This window comes from Kogia breviceps, chromosome 3 (genome assembly GCF_026419965.1).
Source record: "Kogia breviceps isolate mKogBre1 chromosome 3, mKogBre1 haplotype 1, whole genome shotgun sequence".
In the NCBI taxonomy this organism is placed as follows: domain Eukaryota; kingdom Metazoa; phylum Chordata; class Mammalia; order Artiodactyla; family Physeteridae; genus Kogia; species Kogia breviceps.
Genome location: NC_081312.1, coordinates 114,050,218 through 114,077,137, shown reverse-complemented (window position 1 = coordinate 114,077,137; position 26,920 = coordinate 114,050,218). Strand labels below are relative to the sequence as shown.

Below are 26,920 nucleotides of genomic sequence, written 5' to 3'. Positions count from 1 at the left end.
GACCCAAGAAAATATTTGAGGAGATTATAGTTGAAAACTTCCCTAACATGGGAAAGGAAATAGCCACCCAAATACAGGAAGCTCAGAGAGTCTCAGGCAGGATCAAGGAGACACATGCCAAGACACATAGTAATCAAACTGACAAAAATTAAAGACAAAGAAAAATTATTAAAAGCAACAAGGGAAAAATGACAAATAACATACAAGGGAACTCCCATAAGGTTAACAGCTGATTTCTCAGCAGAAACTCTACAAGCCAGAAGGGAGTGGCATGATATACTTAAAGTGATGAAAGGGAAGAACCTACAACCAAGATTACTCTACCTGGCAAGGACATCATTCAGATTCAATGGAGAAATCAAAAGCTTTACAGACAAGCAAAAGCTAAGAGAATTCACCATCACCAAACCACTCTCCAACAAATGCTGAAGGAACTTCTTTAAGTGGGAAACACAAGAGAAGAAAAGAACCTACAACAACAAACCCAAAACAATAAAGAAAATGGTAATAGGAACACACATATCAATAATAACCTTAAATGTGAATGCATTAAATGTTCCAACCAAAAGAAACAGGCTTGCTGAATGGATACAAAAACAAGACCCATATATATGCTGTCTACAAGAGACCCACTTCAGACCTAGGGACACATACAGACTGAAAGTGAGGGGATGGAAAAAGATATTCCATGCAAATGGAAATCAAAAGAAAGCTGGAGTAACAATTCTCATATAGATAAAATAGACTTTAAAATAAAGAATGTTACAAGACAAGGAAGGACACTACATAATGATCAAGGGATCAATCCAAGAAGATATAACAATTATAAATATATATGCACCCAACATAGGAGCACCTCAATATATAAGGCATATACTAACAGCTATAAAAGAGGAAACTGACAGTAAGACAATAATACTGGGGGACTTTAACACCTCACTTATACCAGTGGACAAATCATTCAGACAGAAAATTAATAAGGAAACATAAGCTTTAAATGACACAGTAGATCAGATAGATTTAATTGATATTTATAGGACATTCCCTCCAAAAACAGCAGATTACACTTACTTCTCAAGTGCACACAGAACATTCTCCAGAATAGATCACATCTTGGGTCACACACAACTCAAGCCTCAGTAAATTTAATAAAACTGAAATCATATCAAGCATCTTTTCTGACCACAATGCTATGAGATTAGAAATAAATCACAGGGGGAAAAAAACGTTAAAAAGACAAACACATGGAGGTTAAACAATATGTTACTAAATAACCAAGAGATCACTGAAGAAATCAAAGAGGAAATCAAAAAATACCTAGAGACAAATGACAATGAAAACATGACAATCCAAAACCTATGGATGCAGCAAAAGCAGTTCTAAGAGGGAAGTTTATAACAATACAATCCTATGTCAAGAAACAAGAAAAATCTTAAACTACCTAATCTTACATCTAAAGGAACTAGAGAAAGAAGAACAAACAAAAAGTTAGTAGAAGGAAAGAAATCATAAAGATCAGATCAGAAATAAATGAAATAGAAACAAAGAAAACAATAGCAAAGATCAATAAAACTAAAAGCTGCTTCCTTGAGAAGATAAACAAAATTGATAAACCTTTAGCCAGACTCATCATGAAAAAGAGGGAGAGGACTCAAATCAATAAAATTGGAAATGAAAAAGGAGAAGTTACAACAGACACTGCAGAAATACAAAGCATCCTAAGAGGCTACTACAAGCAACTCTATGCCAATAAAATGGACAACCTGGAAAAAATGGACAAATTTTTAGAAAGGGATAACTTTCCAAGACTGAACCAGGAAGAAATAGAAAATATGAACAGACCTATCACAAGTAATGAAATTGAAACTGATTAAAAATCTTCCAGTAAACAAAAGTCCAGGACCAGTTGGCTTTACAGGTGAATTCTGTCAAGCATTTAGGGAAGAGCTAACACCCATCCTTCTCAAACTCTTCCAAAAAATTGCAGAGGAAGGAACACTCGCAAACTCATTCTATGAGGCCACCATCACCCTGATACCAAAACCAGACAAAGATACTACAAAAAAAGAAAATTACAGACAAATATCACTGATGAATATAGATGCAAAAGTCCTCAACAAGATAGTAGCAAACAGAATCCAACAACACATTAAAAGGATTATACACCGTGATCAAGTGGGATTTATCCCAGGGATGCAAGGATTCTTCAATATGTGCAAATCAATCAATGTGATACACCATATTAACAAACTGTAGAATAAAAACCATATGACCATCTCAATACATGCAGAAAAGCTTCTGACAAAATTCAACATCCATTTATGATAAAAACCCTTCAGAAAGTGGGCATAGAGGGAGAATACCTCAACATAATAAAGGCCATATATGACAAACCCACAGCAAACATCTTTCTCAATGGTGAAAAACTGAAAGCATTTCCTCTAAGATCAGAAACAAGACAAGGATATCCACTGTCGCCACTATTATTCAACATAGTTTTAGAAGTCCTAGCCACAGCAATCAGAGAAGAAAAAGAAATAAAAGGAATACAAATTGGAAAAGAAGTAAAACTGTCACTGTTTGCAGATGACATGATACTATTCATAGATAACCATAAAGATGCCACCAGAAAACTACTAGAGCTAATCAATGAATTTGGTAAAGTTGCAGGATACAAAATTAATACACAGAAATCTCTTGCATTCCTATACATGAACAATGAAAGATCAGAAAGAAATTATGGAAACAATCCTATTCACCACTGCAAAAAAAAAGAATAAAATACTTAGGGTTAAACATACCTTATGAGGTAAAAGACCTGTACTCAGAAAACTATAAGACATTGATGAAAGAAATCAAAGATGACACAAACAGATGGAGAGATATACCATGTTCTCAGACTGGAAGAATCAAGATTGTGAAAATGACTATACTACCCAAAGCTATCTACAGATTCAATGCAATCCCTATCAAATTACCAATGGCATTTTTAAAAACACTTTTTAAAAAGTTTATTTATTTTTAATTTATTTTTGGCTGTGTTGGGTTTTTGTTGCTGCACGTGGGCTTTCTCTAGTTGTGGTGAGTTGGGGCTACTCTTCGTTGCGGTGTGCAGACTTCCCATTGCAGCAGCTTCTCTTGTTGTGGGGCACGGGCTCTAGGCGTGCGGGCTTCAGGAGTTGTGGCACGCAGGCTCAGTAGTTTTGGTGCACAGGCTTAGTTGCTCCACAGCATGTGGGATCTTCCCAGGCCAGGGCTTGAACCGGTGTCCCCTGCATTGGCAGGCAGATGCTTAACCACTGCACCACCAGGGGAGTCCCTCCAATGGCATTTTTTTACAGAACTAGAACAAAAAAATCTTAAAATGTGTATGGAGACACAAAAGACCCCAAATAGCCAAAGCAATCTTGAGGGAAAAAAACGGAGCTGGAGGAATCAGACTCCCTGACTACAGACTATACTACAAACTTAGAGTAATCAAGACAATATGATACCGGCACAAAAACAGAATATAGATCAATGGAACAGTATAGAAAGCCCAGAGATAAACCTATGCCCCTATGGTCAACTAATCTATGACAAAGGAGGCAAGGATATACAATGGAGAAAAGGCAGTCTCTTCAATAAGTGATGCTGGGAAAACTGGACAGCTACATGTAAAAGAATGAAATTAGAACACTCTCTAACACCATCCACAAAAATAAACTCAAAATGGATTAAAGACTTAAATGTAAGACCGGACACTATAAAACTCTTAGAGGAAAACATAGGAAGAACACTCTTTGACATAAATCACAGCAAGGTCTTTTTCGACCCACCTCCTAGAGTAATAGAAATAAAAACAAAAATAAATAAATGGCACCTAATGAAACAAAAGCTTTTGCACAGCAAAGGAAACTATAGACAAGATGAAAAGATAACCCTCAGAATGGGAGAAATTATTTGCAAATGAATCAACGGGCAAAGGATTAATCTCCAAAACATATAAACACCTCATGCAGCTCAAACAACCCAATCCAAATGTCTATTTAGGTCTTGGGCAGAAGACCTAAATAGATATTTCTCCAAAGAAGACATACAGATGGCCAAGAGGCACATTAAAAGCTGCTCAACATCACTAATTATTAGAGAAATGCAAATCAAAACTACAATGAGGTATCACCTCTCACCAGTTAGAATGCACATCATCAGAAAATCTACAAACAAAAAATTCTGGAAAGGGTGTGGAGAAAAGGGAACCCTCTTGCACTGTTAGTGGGAATGTAAATTGATACAGCCACTATGGAGAACAGTATGGAGGTTCCTTAAAAAACTGAAAATAGAATTACCACATGACCCAGCAATCCCACTACTGGGCATATACCCTGAGAAAACCATAATTCAAAAAGAGTCATGTACCACAATGTTCATTGCAGCTCTATTTACAACAGCCAGGCATGGATGCAACCTAAATGCCCATCAACAGATGAATGGATAAAGATGTGGTACATATATACAATGGAATATTACTCAGCCATAAAAAGGAATGAAATAGGATCATTTGTAGAGATGTGGATGGACCTAGAGACTGTCATACAGAGTGAATTAAGTCAGAAAGAGGAAAACAAATATTGTATATTAATGCATATATATGGAATCTAGAAAAATGGTACAGATGAACTGGTTTCCAAGGTAGAAATAGAGACACAGATGTAGAAAACAAACATATGGACACAAAGGGGAGAAAGCAGGTTGGGGTGGTGGTGGTATGAATTGGGAGATTGGGATGCACATATATACACTAATATGTATAAAATAGATAACTAATAAGAACCTGCTGTATAAAATATAAAATAAAATAAAATTCAAAAAAAAAATTAATCCAGGGGCTTCCCTGGTGGCGCAGTGGTTGAGAATCTGCCTGCTGATGCAGGGGACACAGGTTCGTGCCCCGGTCTGGGAAGTGCCCACATGCCGCGGAGTGGCTGGGCCCGTAAGCCATGGCCACTGAGCCTGCGCGTCCGGAACCTGCGCTCCGCAACGGGAGAGGCCACAACAGTGAGAGGCCCACGTACCACCAAAAAAAAAAAAAAAAAAAATCCAAAAGAAGGCAGGAAAGGAAAGGAGGCATGCAATAGATGTGTTATCTGTGTCCCCTCAAAAGATATGTTGAAGTCCTAACTCCTGCTACCTGTGAATATGACGTTATTTGGAAATAAGGTCTTTGCAGATATAATTAAGATGGGGTAATGCTGAAGTAGCATGAGTCCTAATCCAATATGACTGGTGTCTTTATAAGAGGAAAAAAGACCCAGACACAGAGATAACAAGGCTGTGTGACAACAGAGGCAGAGACTGAAATGATGCAGCCACAAGCCAAGGATCAACAGCTGCCACCAGAAGTTAGGAAGAGTCAAGGAAGGATTTTACATGAAAGCTCAGAGAGAGTGTGGTCCTGGCCAACACCTTGATCTTGGACTTCTGGCTTCTAGAAATGTGAAACAATAAATTTCTATTGTTTTAAGTCAACCAGTTTGTGATACTTTGATATGTAGTGTGATGGTTAATTTTATATGTCAACTTGACTGGGCCATGGGATGACCAGATATTTGATCAAACATTATTCTGAGTGTTTCTGTGAGGATGTTTCTGGGTGAGATTTACATTTGAATAAGTAGACTAAGTAGAGCAGATTGCCCTCTCCAATGTGGGTGGGACTCGTCCAATCCACTGAAGGTCTGAATAGAATAAAAAGCTGGGTAAGAAAATTCTTTCTCTTTGCCTGTCTTTCAACTGGGACATTGGTCTTCTCCTGCCTTTGGACGTGGACTTAGACTGAAACTTATACCATCAGCTCTCCTGGGTCTCCAAGCCTTCTGACTGAAGATCTTAGACTCTCAGTCTCCGTAACTGCACGAGCCAATTCATTATAATAAACATAAATACAAACATATTCTTTTCGTTCTTTTTCTGTGGAAAACCCAGACTAATGCTGACAGCCCTAGGAAACTAATACAAGATAGAACTATTAGAAATCACAAAATAAGTTGCTAAATTTAACACAAATACATCATAAAATATAAATGGTTCAGTTAACTGAACAAGACTGATTTTTTCCCATATTTCAGCTTATGCTTTTTTTAAGAAAAACATTGAAAACAAAAGTTCACAAAAATTGAAATTGAAAGGTTAGAGCAATGACCAAAAAAAGCTGATGTGGCCATATTAATAGTGATAATATATGCTTTAAGGCCACAAGTCTTAGTTTAGCAGAGATAAGATGATCACTTCACACTGATAAAAGACAAAATTCATCAGAAAGATACAATAATTTAAAATGCATATGAACCTAGTATTACATCCTCAAAATATAAACAGTAAAAATTGACACATTTTATAGAGAAAGAGACAAACCCTCAAATCAATGTGGGGAATTTTTAGCAAAATGAATAAGCAGGTTAAAAAGATTCCTGGAATATATTAAAAGGTTATACTATACACCGTATTTAGCATATACTATAATAATGCAAGTATGAGCAAATTAAACAAATTTGCAGAACTGATCTCTCTCCTACCCTTAGTATGATCTCTTAGTCATAATACAAGTTAAAAATAACGATGAGATAATGAGATCAGAAAAGATGTTCAAACAATGTTAGAATTTCCAAGAATAGTCTTTTAAACAGGGGTTTATATCCACTGTCCTTCAAGATGTACATCACCCTAAGTGTGCATTGCTCCTGGAGACACTTGCTAATGGTAAAATAAAGTCACTGTGATTTTTTTGACACTTGAAAACTTACATCCACTTTTCAGAAAATGGTGCTGGAACAACTGAATATCTACATTATGGGGAGGGGAAAGAACCCTGAGCCCTGCCTCAAAAAATGAATGTCAGACGGATCTTAGACCTAAACGTATAAGCTAGACCTGGAAAGTGTGAAACTATAAAACATAGGAGACTATCCTTGTGACTTAGAAGTAGGATAGATTTCCTAAATAGGACACAGAAGACAATCCATGAAATAAAATCATTAATAAATTGAATTTAATCAAAATTTAAAACTGCCCATCAAAAGGCACCTTTAAGGAAATGAAGAGGCAAACTGTAGAGTGAGATAAAATATTTGCAGTACATTCTAACGAAGAACAGATCCAAAATATATAAAGAACACCTGTAAGTCAATAAGAACAAAAACAACCAATTTTTCTTTCTTTTCCGTTTAAAAAAATTTTTTTATTGGAGTATAGTTGATTTTCAATGTTGTGTTAGTTTCTGCTGTACAGCAAAGTGAATCAGTTATACAAATACATATATCCACTCTTTTTTAGATTCTATTCCCATATAGGTTATTCAGAGTATCGAGTAGAGTTTATGTCAATCCCAGTCTCCCAATTTATCCCACCCCTTCTTTCCCCCTTGGTAACAGTAAGTTTGTTTTCTACATCTGTGACTCTATTTCTGTTTTGTAAATAGGTTCATTCGTACCATTTTTTTTAGGTTCCATATATAAGCAATATTATATGATATTTGTCTTTCTCTGACTTCACTCAGTATGACAATCTCTAGGTGCAGCCATGTTGCTGCAAATGACATTATTTCATTCTTTTTTATGGCTGAGTAATATTCCATTGTTTTGTTTATACACATACACACACACACACATATACCACATCTTCTTTATCTATTCCTCCATCTATGGACTTTTAGGTTGCTTCCATGTCCTGGCTATTGTAAATAGTGTTGCAATGAACATTGGGGTACATGTATCTTTTCAAATTATGGTTTTCTCTGGATTTATGCCCAGGAGTGGGATTGCTGGATCATACAGTAGCTCTATTTTTAGTTTTTTAAGGAACCTCCGTACTGTTCTCCATAGTGGGTATACCAATTTACATTCCCACCAACAGTGTAGGAAGGCTCCCTTTTCTGCACATCCTCTCTAGCATATATTGTTTGTAAATTTTTTTATGATGGCCATTCTGACCAGTGTGAGGTGATACCTCATTGTAGTTTTATTTTGCATTTCTCTCATAACTAGTGATGTTGAGCATCTTTTCATGTGCCTCTTGGCCATCTCTAAGAAAAAGACAATGAAATTTTTAAAATGGGCAAAATATGTGAACAAGTACTTCACAAAAGAAGATACGCAAATGATCAATAAATATATGTGCCATATTACTCATCAGAGAAATGCAAGTTAAAATACAATGTGATATCAATAGACACCAACCAGAGTGATTAAAATTTAAAAGACCAACGTCAAGTGTTAGCAGGGATTAGGACAACTGAACTCATCCATTTCTGGTGGGAGTATAAACAGGAAAGTTGTTTGGCAGTTTCTAATAAAATTAAACATACACTTACTCTATGAAACTTATTAAAGAACTTTTATAGCAACATTATTTATAATTTCCCTGAACTGGAAACCAAATGTCCACCAGTAGAAGAACAGATAAACAAATATTGATTTATTAATATATTTGTACATTGGAATAATACTACACAGCAATGACAAATGATGAAATATTGATACATGCAACAACCTGGATTTATCTCAAAAACACTGAGCAAAAAAGAAGGTAGACACAGAAGATGTATGATTCCTTTTATATAGGGTTCAAGAACAGGCAAAACTAATCCATGATAGTAAACATCAGAACAGCAATGACTGCTGCAGGTTTTTTGACAGGAAAGGGGAACAATGGAGCTTTCTGAGGCTCAGGAGATGTTTTGCATCTTGATCTGGGTCACAGTTACACTGGTAGATACATAGGTAAAAATTCATTGTGCTGTATATGTAAGACTTGTGTGCTTTAGTGGATGTAAACACAACAAACAAAATCTAGAACAGAAAGATACACTCTACAACTTTCCCAGCAATCTTTAATAAAATTATCTATCCAAACTTTAAAATATTTCTTTACGTGTAATAATAAATGTTTAGAAGCCTCTTTTAAGGTTTTTTGGTGCAGAAGTCCAAAACTCACATGACATTTATGAATATTTTTTCTTCTTCTCACATAAAAATAGCAGAAAGAATACAAAGAAAAATAAAGACAAACTAAAATACATTCATTTGTCGGCAAACACTGCTGGAAGTCATAGAGCATATTGCTGGAGATTTTAAAGTTCAAGTATTTAAAAATACACAATATGGGATATTTGTTGTACAGTTGGATGAAAGTACTGTGGTTTTATACATGTATCAGTTCATGGTGTTTGCTAAATTTTGTTTTAACATTGAAAAGATAAGGAATTGAGTTATTTGGAAACTATTAAAGGAAAGGTGTAGCAGAGAAGACATATTAGACATATTAGAAGTCATAGTATTATGACTTTATTAAAGATGATGTTTTGTGGGAAAATGGTACAGATGTAACTGCAGGAGGGATGGTTGCACTGATTGCAATTTTTAAATAAAAGTTCCAGGGTCGGGCTTCCCTGGTGGTGCAGTGGTTGAGAGTCTGCTTGCCGATGCAGGGGACACGGGTTCGTGCCCTGGTCTGGGAAGATCCCACATGCCGCGGAGCGGCTGGGCCCGTGAGCCATGGCCGCTGAGCCTGCGCGTCCGGAGCCTGTGCTCCGCAGCGGGAGAGGCCCACGTACCACAAAAAAAAAAAAAAAAAAAAAAAAAAAAAAAGTTCCAGGGTCAGGTTTCAGAGCTAGCTTTGCAAATGAAGACCATTCATTGCATCACCCACAGGCAAAGCATTGCATGAGAGAAGTGAAAGGCAAAGATACACAAAGTGATTCAAGGTGCCATCAATGTGGTTAATTTTATGAAAAGGAATTTAAATGTAGTCAAATTTTTATACAAAGGTATAATGCCAGGTGGTGACCTTAAGAAACAGGTGTTGTCTTTTTTTAACAAAAAGAAAAATACTCCAGCTTTTCTGACCTTTTCTGGGATGACAAGCGGCTTTCAATAATATAGGTACATAGAAGGCATAATTGAAGAAAGAAATGGATTTCATCTGTACCTTCAAGGAAAAGTGCCACTTGGAACAATGAATTAGAAATTAACTGCTTGTTGAAAGAAACATTCTGCAAAGAGATCATTTTGAAACAGGTGTTTTAAAATGTTTCCAACATGCTGTGATTTCGATTTTGTTTCAAAAAAAATTATACGTGTGGTCACAATAAATTCCTGTAGGTATGTACTTTAAAATCTAGAAACAAAATGAAATATTTAATTGGATTTTGTGCCCAATTATTAAAATATAAAACTGCATTATAGGTTAATGGGTATAGAATTTCAGTTTTGCAAAATGAAAAATTCAGGGGATTGGTTGCAAAACATGTAAATGTACTTAACGCTACTGTACTGTACATTGAACAGTGGTTAAAGTGGTGAATTTTAGATTTTGTGTATTTCATCACAGTTAAAACAATATAAGGGGACTTCCCTGGTGGTCCAGTGGTTAGGGATCTACCTTCCAATGCAGGGGATGAGGGTTCGATACCTGGTCAGGGAACTAAGATCCCACATGCCACGGGGCAACTAAGCCCGCACACCACAGCTACTGAGCCCACGCACTCTGGAGTCCGTGTGCCACAACTAGAGAGAAGCCTGCATGCCGCAACAAAGAGCCCGCATGCTGCAACTGAGACCTGATGCAGCCTAAACAAATAAATAAGAATATAATCAAACCCATGACAATGTAAAATACACAACATTCAGCATCCAAATTATATATATATATATATATATATATATATAACTGCAATATCTTCCAATTCCACTTCAAGAATAACTGATTAACATCAAAGGAGATATAGAATTACTAACCACATTTCATTTAAAATGTTTAAACCAGTTGATGGGTGGGGCCGAAAAACGGAAATAATGATTCACTAACTGTTAGCTATGGCCAATGCTGTCTGTCTGATGCTTGGAACCAGGCATCTTTAAAAATTATCCTGTACAACTGAACCATTATTAAAACCAAGTGTTCAAGTAAATTTAGAACCAGGTTTTCACATTACAGAGTGGGAAACCAATAAAACAAATAATGAAATATTTTCAATCACATTGCTCTGAAATATTAATAATTAATCTAATATTTTGTTGATAAAAGATTTTTAGTTTTGTTAATAAAATGAAAATTAACTTAAAACAAGTTTATTTCATCTGTTGCTCATCCTTTTAAAAGTCTATCTTGTGATGGTTTATTGTAGGCATAGTTATAATTATATTGGTAGAACAATGTACGTTGGAATGAACAAGCACAGACATGTAGATATTGGAGATGCAGCCTCAAAATATTTTCTTGATGGGAGTGCTCAGTCAAAACACTTCAAGCCCCTCACCTGGTTCAATCACCTACTATGCTTAGCTTTCTCCTCCGCATCCATCCAAGAGCATGGCCAGCTGACTCTTAAATGAGTCAAGTGCCAAGGGAATGGCTGCATCCCAGTGGCCCAGGTGACCTTGGAAAGTGTTGGAAATTTCTGTCTTACACCAAATCAAAATCTGCCTCCCTGGAGCTTCTGCTCATTTGTCCTAGTCCCTGACCTTAGAGCACACAGCACATGCTGGCTCTTGCTTGGCCAGACTGCCCTGCCACGGGCAGTCTTTACCCTCAGGCTTGTCTTCTTAGAGTGGATTCTTGCTCATTTTGGATCGTCCAACATCCCACCCCATTCCTAACAGCACCGACTCTCTTCTAGGGTATTCCCTGGGTGGGCTTTCTCTGGGAGGGAATGGCCAGCACCCAAAGGTTGGGCCTCTCTGTCCAGCCTGAGATCAGCTAGGGAGCATGCAAATGACTTTGGATCTTGAGGAAGGGACACAAAGATGTGGGATAGTTGGAGCATATATCTAACGCCGGGGATCCTTCCAAAGGTCTTGTGTGACTTACCATGACACCACCACATACAATCACAGCTCTCGATTCCCCAACTGTCCCAAGCCATCCCCATCTCAGTAAATGGTATCTCATTTGGCCAGAAACCTAGGTGTTATTCTTGACTTCTCTCTGTCCTTCAAACATGAATCTGTCAGTACTGTCAGCTCAGCCTCCAAAGAAAGTCTTGAGTCTGGTCACTTCTTACTTCCTGCTGTAACAGCTCCCTCACCCCCATCATCTGTTGCTGGGATCCCTACAGTAGCCTCTTAACTGGGCTTTTTCCTTGGGCCTCTATGATCCATTCTCCACACAGAAGTCAGGGTGATCCTTCCAACGTGTAAACCTGATCGCGTCAGCCCCCTGTTCAAACCATGCCAGTGGCTTGCCATCTCACTCCAAATCCACAATCCTAACCTCTCCTGCTCCATTAGGCCAGCAATAGCCACCCCAGGCTCTGCACTCCTGCTGAGATGCTCTTCCCCCAGCTTTGCCTGCCTCCTCCCTTTCTTCACTCAGAAGTTCCTCTGAGGGCTCCACTGGAAAGGACTTCCCTGTCCCCCCACCTAAAGTGGAACCCATGCTCTACACATCCCCATACCCTCCTTTACCCTTTTTTTTTTGGCTGCCCTGGGTCTTTGTTGCTGCGCATGGGCTTTCTCTAGTTGCAGCAAGTGGGGGCTACTCTTCGCTGCGGTGCACAGGCTTCTCATTGCAGTGGCTTCTCTTGTGTGCGGAGCATGGGCTCTAGGCACGTGGGCTCAGTAGTTGTGGCCCCGTGTCCCCTGCATTGGCAGTTGGATTCTTAACCACTGCGCCACCAGGGAAGTCCCCTCCTTTACCATTTTCATGTGCTCTCCTCACTTGTCACGTTTATCGCTCGTTTCTCCCATAAGAATGTAGGCCCTAGAGGAGGGACAGTGCCTCGCACAATGCTCTATCCGCAGCGCTTGCCCGATGCTCGGAATGCAGTAGGCACTCAGTAAGTGTTTAAGGAATGAAAGAATGGGGGATTCCTGCTGCCTGGAGCCCATTTGGTCCCCATCCACTTCTCAAGCCTGGTCCCTCCACCTGCACAAGTTTTTGAAGCTCTGAGAGCATTCTAGTGAATGTCCTTCTGGCTGAAGTTCCTGTCTGGCATTCACTCCCAGGAGCCCTAATTCATACACCTCTTAAAAGCAAATGCCCTCGTTTCTTTCTGGTGTTCTTCGTAGGCCTCATCCTGCTCTTGAGATGGGAGGTCAACAGGAGCAGGTCCAGCAAAGGTCCACCACACCCTGTCCTTGGTCGAGGTGTGGGGGGATAGGGGTGGAGGAAGCAGAGAGCAGGAATCCTGCTGACTTTAACCATGTCTCCTCCAACTCAAACACCACCTCGCCAGGTCCACTAGCGTCGTCTCTCACCCGGACCCCCCCAAACATACACACAAGAACCTCCTACCCAGTTTCATCTGTGACCCTCTCCGAATCATACTCCACACTGCAGCCAGACAGGTGCCCCTGAAAGGTGAGCCGCCCACCTCCTGAAAGCCTTCCCCGGCCTCAGGTAGCTCCCAGCCTCCCAGCCTCCTCCCACAGCCCGTGTACCATCAGGTCAGCGCTCTGACCTCCTCCTGGTTCTCAGACCCTGGGCTCCCTCCAGCCTCTGCACCTTTGCATGTTCTGTTCCATCTGGCCCACCCTCTTTGCCCTTAACCCAGTTATGGGATTAGTGCAGCAGGTACTGTCAGTGCCGCTGAGTTGAGTCCTGGGGCTTTGGAGAAAGGGTCCCTATGGGCTGACAGCTCCCTCCCTCCAGCACTACCTCTGTCTGCCTGAAGGTCCCCTCCAGCTGCTTTAAGATTCAGCCGGCTCCCCATGCAGGTTGGAAGTGCTGGGGAGTCAACACCTCTACGAATACCATTCAGTCAATGAGGTACAGGAGCTGGAGATAAACCCCCAGCCACATCACTCGGTCGTGGGGCGCTGGTGCTCTACACCATCTCTCAGAGCATCCCCAGGCACACTGAGCTCAGCTACTCACAGCTGGCAGTATCCCACTGATGTGTCCTTTACTGGTTTCCTGCCCTGACCCACTCCCTCTCTACATTCCCCCCAGATGAACAACTTGCACCCAAACCCTGTCTCAGGATCAGCTTGTAGGGGAGTCCAGGTGAAGACAGATCTCCCCGTTCCAGGCATCACACTCTGGGCACCTCACCTCACAGCGACACGCTTGATACATAGTACGCTTTATGATGGCTCTACGAAGACTGTCTCCTGGTAGATTCTAAACTCACTGAGGCAGTCTGTTCTGCTCCTCAAGGAATTCCCAGGCCCCAGAACCCTGCCTGGCACCTAGTTAATGCCCAATAACTACTTGATAAGGGAACATATGGATTACTTGGTTTTTTGTTTTGTTTTTGCAGTACGCGGGCCTCTCACTGTTGTGGCCTCTCCCGTTGCGGAGCACAAGCTCCAGACACGCAGGTTCAGCGGCCATGGCTCACGGGCCCAGCCACTCTGCGGCATGTGGGATCTTCCCGGACCAGGGCACAAACCCGCGTCCCCTACATCGGCAGGCGGACTCTCAACCACTGCGCCACTGGATTACTTGGGATGGGACTAAATCTGGTCTCGTTTTCTTCCTCTCTGTGATTTGGAGCAATGACAGTGGAACCTCTTGAAGCCCCAGTTCCCTCTGTGTAAAAATGAAGCTAATAATGTTGGCAGCCAGAGAATCAGGAGAGACAATGGGAGGAAGGTAAACACTTTGTGGAGATACAGACACCTGTTCAGGTGGGTTTTACCTGCTCCTTGTTCTTGTGGTGGACATGACATTGAAGTGGTCCTGGACTGACACCCCTGATTGACATCAAGGGCAATTTCAGTCCTCTGAATGGGGTCCAGAGTCTCCACTCCAATGATGGGGACAATACAGGGTGGGGAGTGGGGACAAGGCCCAGAGGGGGAGCGTGGGGGCTGGGAGACCCACTCCAGGCAGAAGGTGGGAAGCCTGCCCACTTTCCAATCCTGTTCCCGGGTGCCCGGAACATCTGGGCCTCAGCGGCCTCACCCTTGGCTCAGGACACATTCAATGGCAGGAGAGCAGCACATTGTACTTATCCAGTGAACATTCTCAAGCTTGACTGTTCGAGAAGTGACCAAAGGTCCGTGACATCTAATAATTTGCCAATTTGCTCAGGCACCAGTTTGAATTACATCAGATTGGTGCAAGGAACAAATCATCATGCATCTTGTGACCAACCTAGTCAACAGCCCGGCATCCACCCTGTGGATTGTAATGTTTTATTTATAGTTGTGTGCCTGGTGACTCTCATTAAGGGTCTGCAAGGATCTTTAGTGCAGTTAGTTCAGTAGGACTTTATTGCATTTTTACATTAATTTATATATCATTATGTTATTATAGTATATACGTACACATATACACTTTTACATATATTTGTATATATTTATATTGTAATAGCATTTTATTATGTATTATATTTATATTACTATATATTTTTAAAGCATTTTGCTACAGTAGGACCTTCCAACACAATCCCTATGATATCAAGTTTTTATTCTATCATTTAGAATTACCTAGCCTGACTTGAAACTGGAGGATCCTGTGTGCTCTTGGGTCCTCTGTGTAACTGGAAACAGTTCTAATTACATCTCCCCTGCCTGTTTGACTTATGAGTGTCCTTTATGTCAGAAATGTTCATTATCAATGTTTTTGTCTATCATCTTTCTGATTGATGGTGCTACATAGTAGGCAGGGTGGGGTGGACATCTATTGTTCTTGCCTGTCAGCATCCCTACCCTCTTTTAATAAAGAGAACCATGATTTTTTCTTTTAAGGACCCAAGTTTACTTGGGTCTGACCAATGAGGGCCAAAAAAAGTCATTGAGAGAACCAACCTAGAGCTGAGATATGGATAAGGCTAAGTCCAGATAATATTGTTGAACTCCTGGACCAAGACATGACTGAAGCTGAACCTTCCCATTATCAGTTTCATAAGCCAATTATATCTCTTTTTTGCTTAAACCAGTTTGGGTTGGGTTTCTGTCTTTTGCAGAAACAGAGAGTCCTGATCAGTACATAGAGCCAGTACACAGACCCATCTCTAGCCTGTACTTAGAAGGGCCCCACGAGGCTTTGGGAATTTAGGCAGAGGGCGATCAGGAGACCCAAAGGTGGCTGCTGCCCACTGGTACTTATATCTATCCATGTAATCAGCATTATGTCACTGTCTTCCATAGTCACTCCAAAGATACAAGGATAATCGCAAGTTATTCATATTGATTCAGTTATAACTCCCCTTCCCATAAAGATTTTTCAGCTCACCACACAAAGAGTCATTTATAATTTCTTCCTTCTCCCTAGGCTGCCCATAATCAAAAGGGCACAAACTTTGGAGTCAGACAGATCCTGGCCCTGCCACATACTAGCTGTGTGACTTTGAATAATTTACTAAACCCACCTGTACATGTAATAATTTTATCTACATCTTAGGTTTTCCATGGGATTCAAGTGCATATGTAGAGTGCCTTAAATGGCAGATAGCTGACCCTCAAAAAGAGGTAGCTGATTATACTACTCACCAAACATCTATTGAGCCCTTTCTGGGTGCCAGACCCTGGCTAAGGATTTTACAGGCACCATTTCATTTGATCCTGCCAACAACCCTGGGAGGTGTGCCCTATTCTGCTCCCTAAGTCCTGCATATGAAGAATCATTAACTCCTCACAACAGCTGGAGCACAGGAGTAAAAGAGCATGGTCAAGGCTGCATAGCTCTGTTCCCCAAGTCCATTCTAGGTGGCTGGGTGCTACTGCCCCTCCAAACAGGGCAGCCCCTTTGATGACAGTGGGTACCTGCCTCAAGGCATAGTCAGGGAGCAGAACCCAGGCAACAGGATGGAACCAAATCAAGATGCTGGGGAGAATGAAGTGCAGAGGAGTGAGGTGCAGAGTGAGGGCTCCGAGGACACCACACTCTGGTTTGCCAGCACATCTGGGAAGGACAAGGCAACAGCCATGGCTGCCATATTCCTCATCCAGAGAAGGACTCTGGTTCCTGGGATGGGGACCTGGGCTCTGGAATGTCGGGGCAAACCCAGACAGTGCCGGTTCTCATGGAATATGGGAACCAATAAAACAATGACTGGAAAGCAATGATCTGAAAGATATTCTTGCTGTAATTTTTCCACAGAAATATATTATGTAGCAAGCTAAGTAACTTGTTGGAAACCTGGAAACCCCCCAAAACTGGTAGAAGCAACTTTTGTTTCTTTTCTTTCTTTCTTTTTTTTTTTTTTTTTTTACTATTTCATGAGAAAGAGAGAGAGAGAAAAACTACATTTCTTGGACTTAACTTTGTTCACACAAACTTTGTTTTTTTAAAAGAAAAACTGGCACCGGTTAATCTAAACATGAAACTGGCACGCCAGTAACTCTTTAAAAAGTTGCCTATAATTGTGTGGCTTGGAAAATTAATTTCTTTCCGGATGAAGAAACCCGAAACAGGTCTTCTAAGTGAAAATTATTGGCAGCCCCCCACCCCCATCCTCACGAGGCAGATGGAACGATGGGCAGGGGCGCGGGAGTGTGTGGGACGCTCAGCCAAACAAAAGGGCTGCCTGCAACTTGCCTAAAATAGAAAGTAAAACCTAGCACAGCTTCCCGCTGGCAGGCCCCTCTTTGGAGTGCTCCGTGGAGTAGCAGGTACCTCACGGGATGCCTCTCTGAAGAAGTACAGCGCCCCCGAAGCAGTTAAAGCAGAAGCTTCAGCCCCCTGGCTCCCCTAACCTCGGGTTTCCTTTTCACCCAGGGGAGCAGGTTCACCCTCCATCCAGAGTCACCTCCACACGGTCGTGGCTTTTGTTTTGCTCTGCTGAGGAAATTCAAATCACGTTAATGTTTTGCTTTTTACAGAACTTTGGAGAATGATACATATTACAAGAGCTTTATTTGGAGGACGCACTGGCGAGGTAAGGTGCCCTTCATTGTGGGACAGCCTTGGCTTTGAAGTGTGAAGGACAGGGGTTCAAATCCCAGCTTTGCCACTTGCTGTCCGCGTGACCTTAGCCTCTCAGAACTCCGTGTAAAATGGCGAGAGTCAGTCCTATAGCTTGCGGGTACGGTGTGAAGGTCAGCAACGGGGGTCAGCAAGTGCCGGCTTGCGCGTGCTTAGTACTTAGGGACCTCCGCTTCCGTCCTGCTCCGGCCGAGAAGAAGGCAGGTGGCTCGCTCCACCTCCCCAGCTCACCTGAGAGGCTGGCAAAGGGAGGCAGGAGGAGGGAAGGAGAGGGTGGGGGAGGGAGGGAAGGAGAGGGTGGGGGAGGGAGGGAAGGAGAGGGTGGGGGAGGGAGGAAAGAAAGGAACCCTCCAAGCTCGTACTAATCCTCACCTAGTACCTTATTAACGTCCCTAAAGGAATTTGCATTCCCACCGCCCGACTAATCGTAAACCTGAAGCCCGCATGCCCTCGTGCACTCGCAAAGGGTTCACATGAAATCCACACGGCAAAGTCACACCCTCAAACTGAAGCCGATTTTCCGATTCTGAAAGCTTGACTGTCGCATTAAAAAAAAAGGCTTTGTTTTCTTCTTCTCCAGCTCTTCCTCCTTCCTCGCCCGCCCCCTCCTCCTCCCTCTCCCTGTCACCCCCACCTCCCCCCACCGTCGCCCCCGGCGCGCACACAAAAGAAGACCCCGAGACCGAGGTACCGGAACCTGCGGGTTTGTTTACGACTTCGGGCATCTCCGCGAGGCGCTGCCCGGCGCTGCCACCTACCGGCGAGAGTCGGCACTGCTCCCGGGCGCGGGCCAAAAACTGCCGGCCGATGACCCAACGCCGCAGGCATCTGAGGATAACCTTTCCCCTTTCTTTCCAAGACCAAATAAGGGGGCGCTTCCCTCTGCGTGCCGGGCCTGTGGCGGTTTGGCCAAGGGGCGTGGAAAGGAGGATCCGGGAACGAGGCTGACAGTCCGCAAAACACCGACCACATTGTTCCCGTGGCGGCCGGCCTCCTCCCTCCTCCGGGCGGGCACGGCCCGTGCCCAGGCGGGGCGCTCCCTGCATCCACGGGCGGGTGGGCAGGACCGCCATCCGAGGGACACCCAGTCCCATCGGCAGCACAGCCAAGCCGCTCCCCCCACCCCAAAAAGTGGAGGGCCGGGTGCCCCGGGCCCCGCCCCCTTGCCGCACTCCCTGCAGACCCTCCCGGCCCGGGCGGCCGCGGAGCGGGCGGGTCTCTGGGCCTGGCGGGGCGCGGGGCGCAGACCGAGGGGAGCCAGACCCGGCTGCCAGGCCTCGGAACCCTGGCATCACCCCCGAGGGAGGGACTCACTGGTGGCTGACAGTGTTTGGTAACCACAGAAACCAAGATTTGACCTATATTTTTGAATATGGCCTCAACTCTAGTTTTCCTTCTAGAAATCAAAGGGAGTCTGACCTGACTTGCTGTTAATTTTCCTCCTGCTCTGTATTCCAGAATGCCACCCAGAAGGTTGGGCAAGTCGCGAGACCTCACTGGCTGGATTGCTGATGACTCGTGAGGGTGACTGTGCTCCAGGCCAGGAGTCAGTGGCTGCCCCTCTCACTGCCTCCTACCAACCCCAGGTCTCCTGCCCAGCGATGGTGGGGACATTTCTGGAGGGCAATTGGATGATGTTTATCAGGATTTAAAATCTGTTTACCATTTAACTATTTCATCCATTTCTAAGTTCTATCCTAGGTAGGTAGTGGGAAATATGTACTCAGATGATGGTCACAGCCCTGCTATGATGGCAACAATAATTGGCCTTAATTGAGCATTTACTACGTGCTGGAAACTGTTATCAATGTTTGACAAATATCTACTCACATCATTCCTCTGCAGTGGGTATTCTTAATACCCCTATTTTATAGAAGAGGAACCTGCAGTCAGAGGATAGGTTCCCACTCAAGATCACCCAGCTGGGTAGTGGAAGAGCCAGGATTTAAGCTTGGACTGTGGGGCTCCTGAGTCTGTGCTCTTGTCTGCAACACTAAATATTTATCAATGGGGATTTGATTAATTTAGAGTACAGCCATATGATGGAATACTCTCCAGCAACTTAAATAGTGATGTAGATTGGGAATAATTGGCATGGAAAAATGTTCATGACATATTGTTGAGTGAAAACAGCTGGTTACACAACAGCACGCAGTGTAGCAGCATAGCAGGATCACACAGCTGTGCAGAAGGGTGCTCGTGGCAGTGCTAACTGTGGTCACCTGTGGCTGGTGGGGTTGCAGGTAGCTCATTTCACAGGTATGTTTTCTGTATGTTGCTGAACCCTTTCTGGAAATGAATGTATGTTATTTTCCAATAAAAAAGCTATTTTACTTTTGAAAAAAAGAAATGGATAGAGGAAATAACATTTTTTGATACACACACACACAAGACCATGGTCAAGTCTGTTCTCAAGTCCAGAAAGACTTTCCTGATCCCTAAAATTGGAAGTTACGACTCCCCAAACTCCTTACAAGTGAGAACTTGTGTCCAGACAGATATTCAGCTACGTGAGCACATACCTATGTCACCAGCTAAACTGTAAATTCAGGAAGGGTGGTGCACATTGTTCAACTTTGTCAGTATGTCTCTTAGTATCTTGCACAGCAGTTTACCCATCGTGGAGTTTGAATAGTTATCAATAGATTGGTATGAACTCATGATGATGGAACAATCCACAGAAGAATTAATGGCATAATTAGTTGTTAGATATCTGCTGCTTGGCACAGAGAAGGTACTTCATAAATGTTTGCTAGGTGAATGGGCCCAAGGCTGCTCTGCCCCAAGCAGCGTTTCCCCTTGAGAAGTCAAAATGAGAGCTGCTTCCTCCTACGGGGACCTCTGTGTAGCAGGTGATTAGCCATCTATATCTGGCAGACCCCTCAGGAGGAACTGATTCTGGTTCACTTAGCAGGAAAGGGAAGCTCTTGAAATTGATGGAAAGGCGGGAGAAGGAGGCTTGGAAGTTGGGCAGGAACAAAGGAAGTCAGGTAGAAGGAAGACCTGGCCTAAGTCATGCCAGGGCTCCCCGGGCACTGCCACCCTCCCCCCCACCCCAAGTAGACACCCCTGCTATGGCCAGAGGCCACTGCAGGAAGTGGATTCTGTCTTGGATCACTTGCCCGAGATTCAAAGCCTCACTTGGGATCAACTGGCTCAGCCTAGGTGATGTGCCTAGCGGTGGGCTAGTATATTTTTAACACTCTGCTCTCCAGTGAGAAAAGCTCTGATCTGTGGCAATCTGCTGACCTCTATGGTGTCTAAATTCCCACCATGACCAATTTTTATCTAGCAACCATTTAACACCCAGCTCAAAAGACTCCTGAGAATTTAAGAATCTAGGCTCTGGTGGGCTGGTGAATCTCGCTCAGCACATCCTTGCATGTGCCCTGCTGACTGAGTTTCCCACGGTGGGGAGCCCACTGGAAAGGAAGGAGGTGAGATGCCACGCAGCCCAAAAGAAAATGGCACGTATCCATAGCCCAGAGCAATACAAGGCGCTAACCAATCCATAGGTTAATGTGCTGTCCCTTCTATGGTCAAGAGCAGCTTTTAGAGTAATACCCAAAGGAGGGCGAATGATGGAACTTAAGAAGGTGGTGGGGGAGGACGTTTGGAGGCAGAGATGGGTGGTGGAAGAGATATTTAGATCTCAGAGAGTGCCCCTGTTGTGCTTGTGATGGGCTCTCCAAGAACAAAGACACAGCCCTGAATTATCCAATAAGTAGTCATGAAGCAGTGAAGCCTTCTCCAGGAGGGATTTACCCCTTTACCAAGCCTCAAGTCCAAAGGGCAAGAATGATTACAATAATGGCTACTATAGTGGACAGAGAGCATCCTACAGGTGCCAGGCACTGTGCTGAACCTAGTCTTTTGTCTAGGTAGTTTTTCTAAGGATAGATCATTAATAAACAATCCTACCAGACTTTGATCTCTTGTCCTCAAGATTTCCTGAGCAGTTGGTCCACTGGCTCCCGTTTATGGCAAGGGACTCATGTCAAGCACTCCATGTGGTCCCTTGGAAGCCCCTCTCTCGATGGAAGGAAGGAGGAAGCAGCTCCACTCCTCCCCTCTTGGGTGGGGGTGTCCATACTTTTAGCTCAGTCTTCTCCAAAGAGATGTTCTTCACAAATCTTCTCTAATACCCAACAACTCAATCCTTCTAAACTCTCAAGTGGGCCCTGGTTTTGAGACTCATGTGTCTGGTTTTGTGCTCACCACTTAGGAATGCAGCCTCTGTGGGCCTCCGTGCCTCAGTTGGAAGTTCCAATTTAGCATCCTGCAAGAACTTACCAACTGAGTGATAATTACTGGGGTCTTGGCCTGATGATAATTTGCTAAATTGTACACTTGGAATTTTGGCATATTTCTGTATGTGAGTTTATAAAAACACAGATCAAAAGCATTTAAAATTTTATATATTCATTGCCACACGAGAGGTGGAAGGAACTGGTAGGGAAATGGATTGATTCTTGGACAGAGTGCAATAAATGTCAATGCTAGTTTCAGTCATGATCTGGGATCTTAAAGGATTAGCTAAGTTCTTGCATGGTGGGGGGTGGGGTGGGTGTTGATGTGAGTCTGGGAGTGGACCCCAAGGGCAGGGAACTGTGACATTGGCTTGTGGAGGTAAGATGAAACAAAGCATCCTTTGACCACCTCCTATCCTGTCTTGCAGCCTAGCCATGTTCGGTCACGTGTTCCACACTGACTCCTCTGAAGTCTTTCCACCAGAGTGGTAACAACTGTTGAATAGGCCCCCTTGTGAGGCTGTGCTTCCCCACCCTCCACCTCTGCTTCTGTCTCTCAGGATCCTGGAGGGGAATGCCAGTCATCAACCATTAGCCATGACCTGTGCATTTCTTCTAATAATAGCCTCTCCACTCTTGAAATCTAATCTGCATCAGTCAGTTTGGGACAGGTCCTGCTGTGGTAACAAACAACCCCCAAATCTCAGAGGCAGAAAACAAAAAGGATTTATTTCTCAATCATGCTCATGCCCATTGTTAGGAGTCTGGGGGCTCTGCCCTGCATCAATCAGCCTCACTCCAGGACACAGGTTGACAGAGGAACTGTTAGCTGGAATGTTGCCAGCTGCATGGCAGAGGGAAAGAGCTTGGCCAGTGGTTTGCAGGCTCTTAAAGCTTCTGCCTGGAAGTGACACACATCATTTTCACTCACATTTTATTGGCCAAAACAAGTCACATAGCTAACTCCATGTCATAGGGCAAGTCACATGGCCAACTCCAATCCTATCATCGCCTAGAAAAAGAACTGAAAATATCTGTTGGACAGCACTAAGCACTACACCAGACCCCTTCTCCGAGCCCTGTCAGTTGCATTTGGAGGACAGCCATTGGGGAAAGCAGGGATGGGTTATGGGTTAAATATTTGGGGTCAAAAAGAAAGGACTGGGCTTCCCTGGTGGTGCAGTGGTTGAGAACCCGCCTGCCGATGCAGGGGACATGGGTTCGTGCCCCGGTCCGGGAAGATCCCACATGCCGCGGAGCGGCTGGGCCTGTGAGCCAGGGCTGCTGAGCCTGTGCGTCCGGAGCCTGTGCTCTGCAGGGGCAGAGGCCACAGCAGTGAGAAGCCCGCGTAACACACACACACACAAAAAAAAAAAAAAAAAAAAGAAAGGACCAAGGAAAAAGTTATGTCTGCACGAAGGTGATGGCAGCAGACCCTGCAGGTTGCTGAGAGGAGAAGTCTAAGAGCAGTAGCTTGGGTAAGTTGCTGGGAATGGAAGAATGAGCATGAGTCCAGGAAGGATAAGAGATGAATGAGGACATTCTCATTATCAAACTCTTGGCTTTTCTGGATTCCCAACAATGTGGCTTTCATTGTTGGTTTAGTGGATTCAGCTTGGAACCTCGAGGCAGATCTTCTGTTTGCTGAGAACTTGATAAACCTCCTGCACACAGGGAGGAAATATTGGCTTTTCTGCGTCACTCCCTGCACTGCCCTCTCCATCCCTTGCAGACCTGCTGGAGCCCTAATGGGGCTTCCACCTCCTTTCCCCTTAGAAACAAGTCCTAATGCATCATTGAGCTACCTGTAAAGGTCCCTTTATTTTAAAAATATTATAAAATTTCCAAATACTCAAAATTAGAGAGACTAGCATAGAACCCCCTACAAACATTCTGAAAGACATTTCCTGCAGTTGCTCTGTTATTGTAACAGGATCACCATGCTAAACCCCACAGAAATCTGGGCTCATCCAATCTGCACAGTAAGCTATATTATTTGTCCCATTTTACAGATGAAGCAGTTGAGACTCAAAGACTTGGTCAAGGACACACGGCCAGTGAGGACAGAGCTGATGCCACACACCCCTGTGGCAGGGCTGCTGGAGCTGCTGGAGCCTCAGGGGTGAACAGAACTTGAACAGAGGCCATGGTGGGGAAGGAGACATAACTTTCTTAGCAAAGGGCAAGGTGCTATATGAGCTTGGCTCCCCTGCCAGCCTGCTTTGCTCTGAGCTGGATTCTCAATTATCAGGGGCTAGAAGAGGAGGCAAAATATGAGAAATCAGAAGGGCCCTTATTCCCCAAGGAGGCATCACCATGATATGGAATAGTGTGGGCCCTTGGACAATCATTCATCTCTTTACTCTTTTGTCCATTCATCTAGGAGATATTTACTAAGCACTTACTCTGTGCCAGATCTGGGAGCACAAAGATGGGCGAGTCAGCCTGGAATCTTGCCTCACAGAGGAGAATCCTCCCTCTCTAGCTGGTTGACTAAATGATCTCAAATGACATAATTGGAGCCTCAGTTTCCTCACCTGTGAAATGGGGCATACTAACAGTTTCTACAGAGTGAAGCTGTGTGAAGGTTAATGAGCTCATGCACATGGATGACTGGGACCTATTAGCTTCTTCCATGCCCATGGGCAGTGGTAACTTTCAAAGTATTGAATAACCTGAAAGGCACAGGCACCAACCAGTCAGAGGGGACATCTGACTAATCAGAACTGGGTTAGCCACTGGACTGCTATGTTTTCATTTGTCAATGTTTGGGAAGCCCCAGTAGCTGGTTCCCATGACCTACTGAAGGACAGTTGACCAGAATTGGCTGGCCTCTTGACCCCTACTGGCTCAGGCCCATCTCTGTGCTCTTGGTCACCAGGGGCTGGGAAGCACGTGTGGATGGACCACGTGCCTAACTCCCACGTCCCTTGCCCCCCAGTACATCCATTCTTGTAAATGCAGGGCCAAAAATATTTGGAGAGCAACAAAAGAATATAGAAGTAACCAGATCCTCATATTGTGCTTAAAGCCCATGTCTTTTGCTCCAGTGGGTGCCTGGAAGAGATGGGAGAATACCTGGCTCCTTTCTCCTTGGGGATAATGAGCCCTTGCCATGCCTTCAAGTTCCCACAGAAGAAAGAGTCAGTCCCAGTGTATCTGCTGGAAGGATGGAGGTGTAACCAAAAGCTTCCCCCAGCTGCTGCTAGGAACCCACCTGAAATAAATTAATTTGTTCTGCACTAGTTAAAGACATGTTAGAAAGCTTCATCTCTTAAAGTGGCAGCAAATGTCTTTTAATATTAATGAGTGTGACTCTGGTAAAAAATGTCTCTAGAAAGGTTTTTTTGTTCTTCCAGAATGTTAGGCTCTCCACATTTCACTACCCAGTGAAGACCCCCTGCTCTCTCTCTTCTACATGATTAAAAACCAATTTGTTCCCATGTTTGTGTGGGGCTATGTGTTTAGACCACATGCAAGAAATCAGACAAAGGTTGGAATTGGAATTGAGGTCGGATTGGGGAGATAAAAAATCTGCCAGCTCTGTTTGGAGAAACCTACGTGGAAAGATAAATTGCAGTGAGAAACACTGACAGTCGTGTGAAGTATTAATGCATCATCGTGAAGTATTTTAAATCATGTTTCTCAAAAGCATTTTTCCCATTCTGTTACCAGAAAATGGAGACATTCATATACGGGATAGTATGGAGTAGTGCAGAGGGGTAAACCTTCTCTCCCCCTAAGAAGCTCACCGGGTTTTAGAAATGCTAATGAGTTACGTGACACGTGACTCTCTGAAGATGCTATTATTACACCTACGTTACAGATAAGAGACTGAATCATCAAAAAAAAAAATTTCAGTGATCTGCCTGGTGTCAACTTGGAAGTCGCCGGTAATAGTTTTGCAGGATCTCCCTGCTTTACTGCAGCTGATGTGAAATCACAGTCGCCCCAGACCAAGGGTAACAGACAAGAGGTGGGGGTGGGGTGGTGAGGGAGAGGGAAGACCTCCCACACCTGCTCCCCCAAGACTGCACACACCCGCTGTTGGCTGACCATTGATTGGGGGGGGTGGGGTGGACATGGACAGATTCCAAAGGAACAAATGGATGTCACGCAGCATTGTTCCAGGGCTGCAACAGGGACCACTTCCTCAAAGTTGCCTCAAAAGCCTACGCCTTCCAAATATTGGCTCTGGGAGGCTCGTGGAGCTGATGGGGATACAGGGCCTGTTTGCACTGCCACCTCTCCAGTTCAGCCCCCGTGTTGAGGCCAGGAGCCTGGAGGAGCTGCTTCTCCCAGTACTGCCAAGTCTTTGCATCGACATTGCTCCTGTTGGTTTGAGCTCAGACTAAGACAGGGACTGCAGTCTGTGCAACTTTGAGACAGTGGTGGAGCCTGAAAATACTGCCATTTCAAAAATGGGAGTGATTTTATGTTTGCAGGAGGTAGAGGCCTAAGTGGATCTTTGGGAAGGTGTTACCTAGGTTCTGGAAAAGTCATTTAAACAAGCACTCAAACATTTAGTGATGCAAATGTTTGAACATCTGCCCCATGCAAAAGCAGGGTCTTGAAAACAGGAGATGCAAACCACAGACTGCATCCAACTTTCTAATATGATGTGTTTGCCCTGCACTTGTTTCTTGAAAAGAAACAAGTTCACATTTTAAAAGCTAAATCTCTTATTTAAAAAAACAACTCTAAAAATCTAACATCACTGCCCCTGCATTTGCAGGTGGCACCAGCTGTCCCTTTGGATGGAGCATGACTTCTTCCGGGCTCCTCTCCCCCAACAGTACCCATGTTACCCATGGCCCCCC

The 26,920-nt window shown here is 43.7% G+C and overlaps 1 long non-coding RNA gene across 2 annotated transcripts; it reads left to right on the top strand.

Moving 5' to 3' along the window:
- The first annotated feature begins 17,461 nt into the window (after window positions 1–17,461).
- Window positions 17,462–20,200, top strand: LOC136793934 (uncharacterized). 2 transcript variants are annotated; one of them, XR_010840030.1, is made up of 4 exons: window positions 17,462–17,537; window positions 17,748–17,803; window positions 18,431–18,537; window positions 19,309–20,200. It is a non-coding gene; the product is annotated as an uncharacterized lncRNA (long non-coding RNA). The 2 variants fall into 2 exon arrangements; XR_010840029.1 differs by lacking the exon at window positions 17,462–17,537 and having other exon boundaries at window positions 17,561–17,803.
- The last annotated feature ends 6,720 nt before the right edge of the window (window positions 20,201–26,920 follow it).